The sequence below is a fragment of the Erithacus rubecula genome (assembly GCF_903797595.1).
Source record: "Erithacus rubecula genome assembly, chromosome: 5".
Lineage (NCBI taxonomy): Eukaryota > Metazoa > Chordata > Aves > Passeriformes > Muscicapidae > Erithacus > Erithacus rubecula.
Window position 1 is genome coordinate 2,809,730 of NC_136687.1, and position 12,988 is coordinate 2,822,717.

The following is a 12,988-nucleotide window of genomic DNA, read 5'->3' on the forward strand; positions in this document are numbered from 1 at the left end:
AGCTCTCTGAGTGTGCAACTTCAAGTGCTTCTACTGCTCATAGAAATAATCTTTATTTTTTTCCTTTTGCCTACAACAGTGACTTTGTAAAATGATTGTGGGGGAAAACCCATTTTACATCTGAGCTCCTATTTTGCATGGACACATGAAAGAAGTATCTGTGGGAAGGAGTGATACAAGTTCATAAATCACAGGTATTTCCTGGAGTCACAAAAAATGTATTGGACAAAACCTTGCATGTTGCCTTTTTATTTCTTTATTTCTTTATATTTCTTTCCTGTTTGAATTATCCACTTCTACCTAATCTTTATTTTTTCTGAGTAAACTTTCATCACTTCAGCCTGAAGAAGCTGAAAACATCTCTCATATTGAAGAGGACGTGGATCACTCACCCACTAAAATTCTAGGGCTGGGATTTGACTTTTTACTCAAATCCATCCTTTTTTTTTTTTTTTTGGCGTTTAAAAGAATCATGAAAAGGGAGTTACACTCCATATCTCTGTGACAGCATTTGTGTGAAAGCAATCACACTTTGTACCTTGAAAATGTTCAAATTAGGATCTTTGGGAGGAAGAGACAAAGGATTTTGCACTGGCATATCTGAAAACACTGGAAAGAAGCCTTAAAAAGATAAAAAAACAAAATCTGAAATAAAAACAGGACATGGTCAGATATTGTCACCTTGAAGTTCTATGATTAATTCCTGGGAAATAAGTGAAGAAATAGGTTAAAGTAACTTTAAATCTGTATTTCTTTGAATGCAGCTTATTTAATGTTAAATTTAAGAGAGATGTAAAGGTGTATGGAGCCTTTATAATTTAAATTTTAATAGATCTTAAGGAAGAATGTAGGAAACGTGGGGATTTGATTTATCTTCAATGTTTCTCTTCTCTTCACCCCTTTTCATCATCCCAAGGATTTTTCATGGTGAAATTGCAGTCAGATGAGCATATTGTGCTTACCCAAGCTGTTTCCTAAGAGGGTTTCCCATCCCACTTTGTGTAAATATATGCTGTATATTAAAGAAGAAAATAAAACATGTTTTAAAAGTCTGTAAATGTTTTATATAAATTTTCAGAAAGAGACCTAAACCACTGGCCACTGTGTCCCCTGAATAAGACAGAGATATTGGAACCTCTCACTGAACCTCCATAACCAGGTTGATGGTAAGAAAAAGAAAACTGAATTAGTCTAAGTCTACACCCACACAGATAATCACATGTAAAACTGTAATCTCTGTTAATTTTCTAAAGATATTTCACTAGTAAAGATATTTTTCTACTGTTGTGGGTTGCATTTTGAGACACATATTGTTACTGCATCCTACATTATCACCATCAATTTTTCAACTAATTTTTACTGTGTAATTCCCAAGAATTTTGTGAAAAAATAAATTATCTGTAGTGGGTAAAGCACGAGTCAATAGAAACCACTCAGAAAGATTAAAAAAGGAAAACTAAAAAGGAGCACCCTGATACATATTTAGTTATCTCTTGGTTTTTCCATATATCAAACCTATTAGTATTATACCACAAACCAAACACACAACAGCTGCAACTCCCCTCCTGAAAGGGCTGCTCTCACCATCCTCCACTGAGCAACTCTTACATCTTTCAGATTTCTGGATTATGGGAAATTTTCAATTCTCAGTCTGAAACTGGATGGCACATGTAAGCAGATTTCATGGATAAAGGTTTTCACACTGAGGTTGTATTGGCCAGATTGAGTCTGGGATAATTTGTGAATTAGCTTGACTTATATCCTCAGATCATTTAATTGTGCACAGCCAGGCACGAGGATCTTTTAGTTACTTCCCTCACCACAGAAAGATAGAGCAGAAATCTGCTTTCAGACTCAAATATAACTGTAAAAGACTGGTGTTTGCTTCAGGAACTATTTCAGAACAATTTCAGAAACTATTCCAGAAACTACTGCCTTGGTTTAATAAAAATGTGAAGAAAAACTCCTAAAATTACTTTTTTTTTTCCTTAGTCTCCTTCTCAAATGTCTTTCAAACTTGGGGATGGGGGAAATAAAGAACGAAAGAGAGAATTTCTAGGGCAGCTCTAAAGCCTGTTAATTTACACTGGTTTTACTCCCAAAAAGGTCTGGCTGAGAATGTTTGTTAATTGACTTGTAGAGCATCCTGTGTTGAGCATACTGAGTTGTCTCCTGATAATGCTCTCCTCATCAAGGATTATTGCTGATTAGGGAGAGAGAGCATCAATTAAACTTCAAAAGAGAGATGGAAAAGCTGCAGCTGATGCGGGAATGTTGGAGTGTCCTGAGTACTGCAGAGGGCACACTGACCTTTGCTTCCCTGGGCCTTGGTTAAGATAAATACAATTATCCATGAACTTTAATTGCTCCCTGGAGCTTCCCCAGCTGAATGGAGATGGTTCCTGGCTCTGAGGATGTGGGCAAGGTAAGGGATGGATTCACATCCATCTGTTTGGTTTGGGGGCTCCAGGTGATGGCAGGAGCTGCAGAGGCTCCTCCTCAGGTTGTTGGAGCTGAGCAGCAAAATCTCTCTCTTGCATGTGACAAAGGCAGCTTGTAGGAGGTAACCTGCATTTACAGCACTTCTGCATGAAAGCAGGAGCCAAGAGACCTCATTCAGAGTCAATTATTTATTATTGATGAAGTATTTTAGATTGCAGTGACATTTTCTTTTTCCTTTCAGGATTGGTATTTCTTACTTGGGAAGGTTTTTCTACATTATTAATTCAGTCCTACAGAGCACCTTGCTCTTTTATTTTCTGCTTTCACTTTTTTCTTACTCCTTCCAACGCTGTGGGATTTTAGATTTGCAGTCAAGCTATTGAAAACTCTGTTCTTGCTTAAAGAATACTTCAGTACTGATTATTTTATCACTTTATTTTTTTCTCCTACCTCCTCAGCACTTTGTCTTCAGGAGGAAGCATCATTATTTATATTAACCTTATTGGGGGGCATCATATAATTCTCCATTGTGATGGCATCACAATGGCCTGGGATAGAGGAAATATTGTGAAACAGCTTTATCCTTTATCACACATTTCTGCAAGAGAAAGCTTGGGCTGAATGCATCCATATCACAAAGGTTTTAATGGTTTCAGAATTCTCATGAATCTTCACCTCAGACTATTCAGATGGGTCCAGGCCTCTGTATTGCCTGTGGGATTTTTTGAGATGTTACCTATCCTGTGCCACAGAACATGACTTGGACATAACCAAACTGGCTGTGCCTGAGCTGCAGCTGAAACCAGAACCAGTAAAACAGCCCCACAGCCTTTTTCTGAGCAAGTAAATCCCTGATAAGAAGCATTTTACAATGGCTGAAGAAGTTATCCAGGGTTTCAACTCAGGAAAGACATGACTTTTCTCTACAGTAATCTTTTATAAGGAGATTAACTGTAAAAGTCAAGATTCATTATGACATAATATTTCTGAACAAAAATGCAAAAATGTCTTGAGCAAACAGGATAGTCATAAAAAACCCCAATATGAACAACTACAGCTGGTTCCTTGACTTCAGGCTTGTTTTCCATCCATCACTGGCTTTCTGGCTGGAGAGTCCTCAAAGAAATTCCCATTTGCTTCAATGCCTGCCCCTCTCAGATGCCCTTCTCTGCACTATGTGCTGCCTCCCTTCTCTCTCTCCTTTCTTCTGGCTCTGTTCTGGAGCCCATTTCCCTTTCTCCTGAGATCATCTCCTCCTCCCCACCACTTTTCCCAGGCAATTCTCTGTCTGTTCAAAGCTGGCTGGGAGCCCCTGCCCCAGATGTTGCAGGGGGAGGATGTGCAGCTCTGAGTCTCACTGTGGGAATTAAGATTATCCAAAGGCAGGGCCATCCCAGACCACATCCAAAACATTATTTGTCAGAAGCAAAAATGTTCCTTTTGGATTAGCCACTCTGTGGTGATTACCCTGAGAGAAAAGCTCTGTATTATCCTGTTAGGCTGCACTCAGCAGTGACCTGAGACCCTCTTTGCTAAACCACTGAGCTCCAACCACAGGCTGGAACTTGGCTGGGACACCCCAGGAAAACACCTCAGGGGCTCCACAGTGTGGATCAGCAATCTAGAGTAGGAGGAGAGGAGTCTGCTATTTCCCTGCAGCAATTCCATACACTTCTGGGCCACTTCTCCCTGCTCCTTCAAATTTTAAACTGGATTGTTGCACTCCATCACTTTAGCTCTGTTGGGTTTTAGGGGGGTTTAGATTTTTATTTACTTCCTGTCAAAGTGTGATTGTTCAGAGCAGGCTTTGATGGGAGAGATTAATTTCCATGTTTTTTGTTATGGGACTTGTGTGAACTGAAATTGTGCCTTGTGTGGCACAAGTGTTACTGTGGGAGCCAACCATGCAGCACTGGCCCTGTTAGGAAATTTCCTTTGCCTGGAAATCCTTTTTCTCCTGGGATTTCAATCTGTCATAGACAGACCCCGAAGAGCTCTTGTGTTTGTTGCAGACACTTGAATTTCTCCATTTTTTAGATTTCTAACACTCACAAAACATGCTTGCAGACTATGCAGAAATGTGTGCTGAGTAACACTAAACTGTTGGGTTGTTTACTGCAACTAGGGCACAAAAGGCTGTATTTGGATATTTCTAATAATAATTTGGGTTAGGTTGCATTTGGAGGTACAACTCACCTTTCCCCAATATATCAGATTGCTTAAAAATTAAACAGAAGTCTGGCAGATGTGGGAACTGGTGGTGGAGGTAGTGAGGAAAACCTGACCATCAGTGGAAGGGAGGTGTGGGAGCTGAATTTATCTGACCTCTGCAAAATGCTCAGAACTTCTGCACTGAATGGGGCAGTTTTGGGGCTGATTTTGTGACCAGGTGTGGGGGTTTTTCCTGCTGCCTGGGGTGTGTGCTGAGATGGGCAGTGTGTGAGGGATGGCATAAAGCTCAGTGAGGGTTTGTCACCCTGCTTGCTCTGCCTTTATTCTCACTTCTGGCTCCTGTCTCATTAACCTGCAGGATCTGACACCCTGTCTGTAGGAGGCCACTTGAGCACAGAAGCTCCCTCCCTGTGGCAGCTTCAGAAACCAATTTAAACTTGACAAGAAGTGGTGGAGGAATTGCAGGAGCCTCACTCCTGAAGTCATAAATGTATATCAGTGAGTAGGAATTTCATAAGTATGCTAGGGAAAATCTTCTACCTGCAATTAATTCTGTATTGAAATCCATATATTGGCAGATTAGACACTGGTAAAATATGGATAATACTGGAGCAATGAGTTACATCAGCATTGGTGAAGCCCCTTGTGAAGAATTTTATCCAGAGTTTATATTAATTGCTTTTGAAATTGTCACAAACAACTTTAATTATCTTTGTCTGAGCTTCTGGTAGAAGCCATGTATCATTTTGTAATACAAACTCTCCGTAATTGTGGATCCTTGTCCTGTGTAGTAGCATTAAAGTGACTTTATATCCCTTATGTACATAAATACAGCGGGACACAAATCAAAATACCCACTCTTTATCATAAATTTATTATAATTATTTTGCCAAAATTACCCTTCAATCATAAGTTAGCTTAGCTTACTGATATTGAATATTTTGTTCTCATGCACTTATTTTCTCCAACAGTGGTGATTTGACCCCAACTGAAATTTGCACTAGTAAAAACATCTTTTTCCACAGTGTCATTTTGTTTTGCTTTGTTTAAAAGAAGGAAAGTGAATCTTTCTTTCTTTACTTCAACCAATCTAAAATCAATCAATGGCAGCTGATTACCTTTTTGGAACCCTGTTGTTGAATTTTTTTTTTTGTGTGTGTGCCAAATTTAAAATGCTAGCCCAGGTATTCCTTCAGCATCACCTGCAGGGCTCTGGGAATGCTTGGCCCCAGGGATGCCAGGCTGAGGTGCAAGCTGCAGTGACTATCCCAGATCCTGCCTTGGAAATGCTGGGTAGGGGGGTGGGAGCAGCTGAAGGACTGAGGGCACCAGGGCAGAGATCCCTGGCACACACAGCATGTTCCCAGAGCTTGCTCTGCCTTTTTCACGGGCCATGCATTCAATGAGTGGCTTTAAAGCATCACCAGCTCCGTGAGCCTTGTGCTTCTTGGGCTCTCCAAATGTGAAACCACTTGAGAAGTGACTCAGGGCTCCTGTGCTCTCTCCAGAGGAAAGGGGAAATCACTGGTGTTTAACTGGAGTAATGCAGCATCTGGCCCAGATTCATCCACAGTTTGTGCTGACCAATTTGTGAGATTATTTTTTAAAGCAAGTAGGGGAAGAGAAGGCTCTGGGAAGAGCTTCCAGCAGCTTCCAGTGCCTAAAGGGCTGGAGAGGGACTTTGGGCAAAGGGTGGAGTGATGGGGCAAGAGGGAATGGCAAGGTGTATTTAGGTTGGATATTATATGGAAACTCTTAAATGTGAGAGTGGGGAAAAAAAAAAAAAAAAGCCCAAACATTAAACAACCTAAAGCTTCTAAGGTATTCAAACTGCAGGAAGCCTATTTACTTGACAAAGCCTTACTAAGAATTATAAATAAAAAGATCCTAAAAAGCATTCTTATGCAAGCACAAGGAGCATATTTCATCAATAATTGATGGCTGAGTGTTTAATATTGGCTACAGCTGTTCTTGTGTGTATCTTTTTATTACTGCACTGTGACTCCACCAAGAGTTCTGATTCTCTCTGAGGCCTTGCTGCAGGCATTTAAACTCACTCTCACAAGCATGCCACAAGTACAAGGCACAGAGCTAATGGCTCTGAGCATAAAAATAAGAAGGAAATCAGAGATCTGTGTTACCAATGAGCTCCTGTCTGTGTTAAAGTTGGAATATTTAAGAATAACTCCTGAAACACAGAGCACCTTGACATCAATGCTGTTAAATGTCAAACAGGGAATGCAGACAGGTAGAGAAAATGAAGCCTGGCAACCATCAGGTTTCTGTATTTTACAACAGTTGAGAGCAAATTGAGGAGGCTCTTGCCATTCTCAAGTTCCCAGCTCAGGGAGAGATGACTTGTGATGCTCCATACCCAAAACAGCCACGGGCAGTTCTGGTCTCTGTCTGACAACTCTGGCCCCTGTTGGACTGAGCCTGGATAATAATCTTCTGCAGAGGGACAAGATATTGTTTAAATATCTTTAAATGATGCACCATGTGAACACCTCTGTCATAGAAGTGAAGAATAAATTTGCCATAATATTTTAAGAGCCAGAGGTCAAGGGTTCAGTTTATAGAATATATTCAAGGCTGGGAAGATTTCTGTGCTCCACATCTTCCTACTCTATCTTTCTATAACTGAGAACAAAACTCTTTACTTTGATGCTGTGCCCTTAAGTAAATTCCTCCCTCTCTCCTGTCAGTTACACCTTAAATAAATACAAGATAGATGTTTTTAAAATGTTACCTGCTTTGAATTGCAACATTTTCAAGCAGACTTGGCTAGGAAATTGTCAGTATTTACTTTGAGAGTAAAAATATTTGTTACATTATTTCATAAATATTTTCTTAGCATATAATTTAGGGTAGAAAGTCCAACACCTAGAGTTTCTCAAAATGCCAAATTTATTTCCACTCACAATAAGAAAATTCTGTACTGGAGCTTTGAAGGGTTACAGTGAGCAACTGATCTTTCTGTTGTCAAACTTTAAATCAAACAAAGCTTTCTTTGGGGAAGAAAAAAAAAAAAAACCACAAAAAAACCCAACCAACTTTTTTCTATGAGGAAAAAAATTAACAAAATATAGTTTCAGCTCTGTATGTTTTGAGGAGAATCAGTGACTCCTCCACAAAACACATCATCTGATTTAAGCCAGAATAGCTACACTGTCATCAGAAATTAATCTTTCTAAGGTCTTTTAAGTTATTACCTGATAGGATTTTAAAACCAAGATGGTTTCTGTGTTCTTCACTTGCAGTATTTTAGGCAGGACTCACCGGGCTCTGCATACTGGAACCCTTGCTCAATATACATATTTAAAGGAGCCTCTTTTTTGGATGCTGGCCTTTTTGCCAGAGTACATCCTTTTAAGAGTAACATTTTCTATGCTGTGTGTTTTTGAACCAGAGGAAAAAAAAATAGTCTGGACTACTTCTGTCCCATTTAAATAATGGAATTATTGAGGTTGGCAAAGCCCTCTGAGATCATCCAGTCCAACCATTCCCCAGCACTGCCAAGGTCACCACTGCCCCATGTCCCCAAGTGCCACATGCACACAGCTTTTAAATCCCCCCAGGGATGGGCACTCAGCACTGCCCTGGGCACCTGTGCCAATGCCAACATTTTTTGTGAAGAATTTTCCCCAAATATCCAACCTACTTTTCTTCTATTGCCTGTTATAAATTCTTACTATGGGTTAGAGATCATTCTGATTTTGTTTTAGCCCAAATAGTGTGTGATGGCATAAAAAATGCCTGGCAGCAATCTTGGTATGCAAAACTGACACCATACACTTTAATAATGTGCAATTTTGTGAAAGGAGGTATTAAATTAGCTTGATAGGATCACTTTGAAAAGAAAATGTGATTTACAGCATCTTGTTTTAGGTCTTTATCTGCTATATCTCCTGTCAACCATTATTTTCCTCAGAACCAGCATCAGGCTGATGTGCCTGTAGTTACTTGGTTTATCTAAATATTGATTTATCTAAATACCAACACTCTCTCCATTTGAAGGATGCGGATGCACATGGGACTGCTGTGTTTTCAGATTTATTTTTTCCAGGATGGGAAATCACCCACATTCATCTGGGCTAATGGGGACACGTAAATCTTGCAGTCAAAGATGGCACTGCTGGAGCTCAGCTCCAGTTCATTACATCCTCACACACAATCATGAAATATGTGAGATTAACCAAGCCCTGGGAAATGCCTCTTTCTCACTCTTGGTGATAAAGGCAGTTTAGGATGATTTGCTCATAGGTGTCCACACTCTGCCAACTCCTCAAATTAAATATTGTTCAAAGAAAGTAAATAGGACAATGGAAGGATAGCAGAGCCTGTCAGCTGAGCAATATTTCTGAGGGAAATGGAGTATGGTGAGTGGCTGTCAAGGAGGAAATCACAGGGATGCAGCAGACAGAACTTTACTGACAGCACATCTTTAACATGGCAAAATTAGGCAAAACTCATAGTTGAGATGTCAGACTCTCTGCTACCTGCACGACCAAATTTCTGTTCCCAGGTTGGTCTAAACTATGGAACAACTTTTAATTACTTAAGCACAGACATTTTTTCAGCAATATTCTCTTAATCCACAAGTATGATGGAATCCTGGGAATAGACCATGGGTGCATTTAGAGGAAGTTGTCTGTCAGACTTTATCCTCTCTTTCTGTCAGCAGCTGGGTGATCAAGCCCAGGGACACAGGAAAGGGACACATCCTCATGGTGAGGCAGAGAGTAAATGAGTTTTCAATCTCTGCCTTCAATCATGTGATGCCCAGCAAGTCTCTTAAACCAAACTTTGCATAAGTGGTCATTAATTGAGCATCCTTCACTTCCAGGTCTCTCACCTTCACATCCCAGATGGTGATTGGAAAGAGTCTGAGCTCCTGCAACAGCAGCCAAAGTCACTGAGTCTGCTTGGAAAAAAAAAAAAAAAAAAAACTATTAAAAAAAAAAAAAAAAAAAAAAGCAACCCAGGATATAAGGAAAACATTCCAGGTCTTTCAGGCTGGACAATCCTTATTATTTGCATTTACTTGACTTTAATCTCATTGTGTTTCAGCTGCCCCTTGGTAGAATGGACACCTGTTGCCTCCCAGCAAGGGTAATTGAATTAATATTTAAGTAGTTATTTTCTGAAGTGATAAGCACACTAGACGTTTCAGGAAGAAACTAATAATTATGTTTTTGAAACTGGAGTTGACTAGGGCAGGATAAATACAGGAGGGGGCAGTAAACTGAAACATGAGTGGCAGCTGATTAAGTGAACATTGTCCTTCCTGCTCTGAGGATGAGGTGTGAAACACAAGAAATTCGTTTTCTGTCTGTCCTGAAACCCAGGAAATCAGATAACTGTAAAACTGGACCACTTTTTCAATGCAATGTTATGGTAAAAGCTTGCTTAAGAACGTTGTACTACCCTGGGAAAATAAATTACTTTTTCTTACTAAAATGATTCGAACATTATTTAGAATTTCTTCTTTCAACTGGAAAGGAAGAGAAAAAAAAAATTGAACAAAGCATTTTACTCAAGAAAACACATTTTCAACACTTTGAACACTGGAGAGAGACACTGACCAAACTCCAAATCTTTCTCTATTTTAGTGTGCAGGCTTCCATGAAATCCCAGAAGAAAGCACCAACACAGAAACAAAGTTTATGTATTAACCTCTGTGCAAGGCTGAGCACTTGGCTTTGTGTTCCTATGAAACACAAGTTTCTGTCTCAGGTCATTCTTCACAGAATTATGGAATGGTTTGGGTTGGAAGGGACCTTAACCCAGTTCCCACCCCTTGCCATGGGCAGGGACACCTTCCACATTCTTGTGATGTGAAAAGGAGCAAAGCTGAGTCAGGTAGTAATGGAGGCATAAACTTTATCCTATGATCAGCTACTGGAACTTATGGTGATGGATTTTTGTGAAGGAAGATGTACTTCAAATCCCTGACATTTTGTGTATTCAGCGTGTTTGTGAAAATAATCCTGTCCTGGAATAATTGCAAATAATCATGATGATATTTTTGTAATTAAAATGCAAATGTACAAAACATTCTCTGAGGGTAAGAACAATGTTTCCTATATAACACTTCTCATCAGTGGAATATTACTTTTCTAAAAAAAACGAGAAAATAAGCAGAACCATTCCCTTTGTTTTACAGATACATAAATTGAGGTCAGATACATTACAAACAGTACAGACAGCAGAAATTGAAATATCATAAAATGCCATTTCTACAGTATCATGCATCATAAAGGTAGAATAAAGAAATTAATGTTCATTGCACAATTCCATAAAGCAGGAATTATTAAAACTTTCAATAGATTAGACATTCTCTCTGTGCCAATTAAGTCCTCATTCTTGTGTGCAATATCTACCTGCAAAAAAAGATTGAATTGCATGCTGCTATCAGACTTAATATTGTTGTTTGAAAATGTTCTCTTGAATAATTTTTAAAAAAAAAAAAACTTTTGTTTTCAAGATTCTGACAAAAAGAGGGTTTGGGGTGGGTGTTTTTTGGCAGATAGAATTAGAGACTGTTTTTTTCAGCTTTCAGAATTAATGCTGCATATTGGTTACAGCCACATCTTAAAGTAGAAAAGTACTAATTTCTTATTTCCCTTTTCCTGAAAACATATTATTTTCTAAGTGTTATAAACAAAGCTGTTTGTTTCATCTGTCAAAACTTAGATTGGCAGATAATTTCCCCATTTTCTATGAAGAGTATCACACACAAGAGCCATCATTTTTGGAACTGACCACAGGACTAAACAAGTTGCTTGTGTAGGGTGAAATGTCAAAGGCAGATGCAAACAGCTTTGCCCTGGGAAGCACAAGGCCTTATTTTAGAGGGTAAAACTCAGGATGAACAAAGGCTGAAGGATCTGCTCACTAGCAGAGATACCCGTGAAGTGTCGTGACTAATTGGACAAGCGACTCTGAAATTAGCATTTGCTGAATGGTTTAATAAAAATCAGCGTGGTAAGAAAAAAATAACAGCAATTACCGAGTTGCATAACTCCCAGGAAACATCTATCAGACATCACAGACTAGCTGAAGATGTATAATTTAGCATTCCCCTTCCTCAGAACTGCCTGTTCTTGCTCAAGATGGTCTCTCTCCACCATATCCCCCATCTGCTCCACCCCCGCTTCCTATCCTGTCTCGTTGCTTGTACACTTTTTTTATATATATATATTTTATTTTTTTATTACTGCTATTCATTTTAAGGAATCAATATCAGTCCTCCAGTTGGATCTTCAGACTGCTGAAGGCCTCTGCCAGTTAAACAGTGATTTCAAGTCCCATTAGCTTCAAGTCACTGGTTTGCACTTAATCTTATCTAGCCAGGCCATGGTACTGCTGTCCACCAGTGGTATCAGTGCTTGTAATTGTGTGCTGGCAGGGAAATTTCACTGAGGAATCCCTTCTCTGCAGAGCTGCTTTAATATCCTGTGCACACTGCTGATTCTTAATTTATATGTGATCAAGGGAGTAAAATGTCACAGTCCAGAGACACCAGAGGAGGGTGACTGGGAGACAGCAGTGTGTCCTCAGGTGAAAATACATCTTGTATATATTATTATTGCTATTATTATTATTATTATTATTATTATTATTATTATTATTATTATTATTGTTGTTGCTGCTGGTGCTATTATTGCTGTTGTTACTGTTGTTGGGGTTTTTGTTATTTTTATATTTATTTTCTTATATTTTTCTATTTGTTATTTTAAATTTTGTGTGTTATTTATGTATTTCTTATTTATTTAGGGGATTTTTTTATATATTTATGTGACAGTTTGTGTTGCATTTTAGGCTATAGGAGAGCAGTGAAAAGGATAACGCAACATAGTTCCTCGTGCAGTGGAGAAGCAAAAGAGAGAGAGAACTTTATTTAAAGAAACACTACACATATGTATAGGGTAATATGTGCAAAACAAATTAGAAAAGACTCATTGGTCCAAGAAGGCAACACCTCTTTGAAAACATGCTTTGTGCAAAACATCACGAGACACTCACACGACTCTCACACACCCTGCAGGTGTTTAATCATTGTTATAAATTCTTGTCCTTGTAAAGCCTGAGAAAGGCAAGGCTTCAAGGCTGCCTCTTCCCTGGTTCCCAGCAGCATCTCACCACAGTTTAAACTGGGGGTGTTTATGACCAGGATCATGAGGAAGATTTATGAAGACTTGGCCAAGGTTTCCAGGCTTTGGGTCATAACTCCCCACTGGTGTCAGGGGTTGCAGAGGAGCTCCCTGAGGTGCAGCTCATGCAGGTGGAGCTCTGCTGAGGATGGAGAGGGTAAAAACCCCTGTCCCAGCACTGCTGCAGTGACTCCTGGGCAGGTGGTGAGGAAAGCAGG